Here is a 3632-nt window from a genome sequence, read left to right as displayed (position 1 = left end):
TAAGGCATTGCGGTACCTAACTGTCTAATCCAGTGGTATTCTCTCTGTCTACGGAATGGTGAACTAAGTGTGGGGCTGTTGGTCGGATGGTATATTTTTTCAAGAATACGGACACGCATAGACAAAGTGGAGTGATCGTCCTGGTTAAAATGCTATTTTTCTGATTTTTCTATGACCTTTGACCTCCCCTATACCTATGCAGCTAAGCTATGGCATGGCTTATTCTGGCCTATGTTAAAGTCCAAGACAGCCAGCGTCTATTGGACAATGGCCAGTAGGGGACCAAATTGCTCTCCACAATTTGGGGATTCCACTTGACCTTTGACCTTGGCATCTTCCTGCAACTCATTTATTATGTGCATTTCTAATTCTGAGCTAGCCAATACAGCTAGAGGTCTGATTTTTGGTATATAGGGATAACTTAGCAATACAATTTTTTTGACAAAATGTCATGTGACCCCGATGACCTTTGACCTCAAATATACATATATGGCCATAACTAAGTAACCACAAGTGCTACACCCTTCATATTTGGTATGATGGGAGACCTTATGACATCACATCCTGTACCTTATTAATTATGTGCATATCTAATTCTGAGCCAGCCAATAGAGCTAGAGGTCTGATTTTTGGTATATAGGGATAACTTAGCAATACAATTTTTTTGACAAAATGTCATGTGACCTTGATGACCTTTGACCTCAAATATACATATACTGCCATAACTAAGTAACCCCAAATGCTACACCCTTCATATTTGGTATGATGGGAGACCTTATGACATCACATCCTGTACCTTATTAATTATGCACATATCTAATTCTGAGCCAGCCAATAGAGCTAGAGGTCTGATTTTTGGTATAGGTATAACTTAGCAATACAATTCTTTGACAAAATGTCATGTGACCTTGATGACCTTTGACCTCAAATATACATATATGGCCATAAATAAGTAACCCAAGTGCTACACCCTTCATATTTGGTATGATGGGAGACCTTATGACATCACATCCTGTACCTCATTAATTATGCGCATATCTAATTCTGAGCCAGCCAATAGAGCTAGAGGTCTGATTTTTGGTATATAGGTATAACTTAGCAATACAATTCTTTTGACAAAATGTCATGTGACCTCGATGACCTTTGACCTCAAATATACATATATGGCCATAACTAAGTAACCACAAGTGCTACACCCTTCATATTTGGTATGATGGGAGACCTTATGACATCACATCCTGTACCTCATTAATTATGCGCATATCTAATTCTGAGCCAGCCAATAGAGCTAGAGGTCTGATTTTTGGTATATAGGGATAACTTAGCAATACAATTTTTTTGACAAATGTCATGTGACCTTGATGACCTTTGACCTCAAATATACATATATGGCCATAACTAAGTAACCACAAGTGCTACACCCTTCATATTTGGTATGATGGGAGACCTTATGACATCACATCCTGTACCTCATTAATTATGCACATATCTAATTCTGAGCCAGCCAATAGAGCTAGAGGTCTGAATTTTGGTATATTATAGGGATAACTTAGCCATACAATTTAACTTGATTTTAGTCATTGAAACTTGCTATATACATCAAAGATACTGTGATATAACATTAGTGAAAGTCAAAAGACATTTTTACTTCAGCCAATTCCTAATTTGCATATTAAATGAATTTTCATACTTAGGGATATTCATCTGAATTGACTTGATCAAAATTGATGTAACTTGCTATGTACATTTCAGACACTGTAATACAATATTATTGAAAGTCATTAAGCATTTTCTCTTCAGCCAATTCCTAATTTGCATGTTTAATGAACTTTCCTAATTAGAGATATATATCTGAATTGACTTGACCAAAGTTGACAAAACTTGCTACATATATTGCAGATACCATAATACAACATTATTGACAATCATTAAGCATTTTTACTTAAGTCAATTCCTAATTTACATATTTAATGAACTTTGCTTATTAGGGATATATACTGGGATTTACTTGATCAAAGTTGGCAAAACATGACAACATTGATGATTATACTTGGTTAAAACAATATCGAAAGTCATTTCACATTTTCATGTCAGCTAATTTACAATTTGCATATCTAATGAGCTTTCACAGCTCGGCATATATGGCTTGAAGGACTTGGCCAACGGTAATTACACTTGCTATATAAAATGGTGATACAATGACAGCAGTCAAAGAACTTTAATATTTTTATTTCAGCTAATTACATATTTGTATACTTCATGACCTTTGAGAATTAATCGGCGGTGATTATTGTTCATTATGTTGATCATAATACTTTCAATGAAGTTGCAAACATGTGGCAAAGGTTCAAATTTACACATAACTGTATGAAACACGTGAGCATTTTCAGTTCATATCTGGTTGTTATATAGAACAGGTTTAACTAGTCTGGCAACATTCCATTACATATTCTGTATGGTTGGGGATGTAACCCATGTCTTCTTACTCAAGCGAACATAATTTTCCAAAGCAATTAAAATGGGAATTATTCAAAATGGTTTGCCTAAAATTACTTTTTCAGTAGTTGAAAGCAAGTCGATTAGATTGTGAGAAATGGTAGACTTCTCAAAGAATCTGTGAAGGCACAAATGTGAGCCCAATGTTATTGATGGTATTTTTATTCTTTATTTAGAGAAGGGAGGATTTAAAGTTTCTGCACAGAAAGGTGAGCTTTCAAATTTGGGGCGGGTACTTCTTTAATGTGTTGCATAGTCTGCACTATGTGAACTGTAAAGGCTAACTTTCGTGTCATTTAATATTTATCCTGTAGCGGTAAATGGCCTGTTGGAAGACAGTTTCATGTTACACTAACCCAAACCGTGAGGATTTAGATACATTACAGTGTTCTTGCCACGTAGACTCAAAATCAGTCCTGTTTATATTTTTCTAACTGAATATTGGACGCCCCGGCCTATGTCACACATAATTTATACACGTTTAATCGAGTACTGCTAGGTAGAAAGGAAGCTCAACCCTGAAGAAATACTATGACAGTTTTATCAATATTTAATAATTATGATACCATTTTTAATAATTACATTTTTTTAGCCTATTTACTTCTAGTTGGCTTGTGCCAACCGGCTGCCTGGAGATTATTTTCATCTTCTTCAATTACCTCTAGGGTTTCTTTCAGTGCTGTTAAACCTATCCTAGGACTTATTGTGATTCAGTTACACTTCCTTTGCCTAACAATTTATTTGTGGCCCATCTTTTTCATAAACAAGTTCCTAGTCTTACTTTTTTGAAAATCGAAAATTTTATTTTTCTACATAGAGCTAACAGAGGAATGGCGGCCATTTTGTATTTCAAATATCAGTAAATCTTGACAAGTTTGTTTCTCTAATACCAAAATTTGCACGGTGACCCCATATTTTTATTCTTGATTTTGAAACTGATTTGGTTGAAAGACTCCTTGAAGAAAATTTCAGCGAAAGTTTCAGTCTTTTACTTTCGAGTCGAATACTTCCTTAATAAATTATGATAATTGATAATAACAATTTTATTTATAAAGCCTAGAAATCCATCATGATAAAAGTGATCAAAGACTCTGCATAAATTTTAAAAATGCAAAAGACAAGTGTTAAATGAGGAT

This window comes from Ptychodera flava, chromosome 1, assembly GCF_041260155.1.
Source record: "Ptychodera flava strain L36383 chromosome 1, AS_Pfla_20210202, whole genome shotgun sequence".
NCBI classification, from domain to species: Eukaryota; Metazoa; Hemichordata; class Enteropneusta; family Ptychoderidae; genus Ptychodera; species Ptychodera flava.
This window is presented reverse-complemented; position numbering follows the sequence as displayed.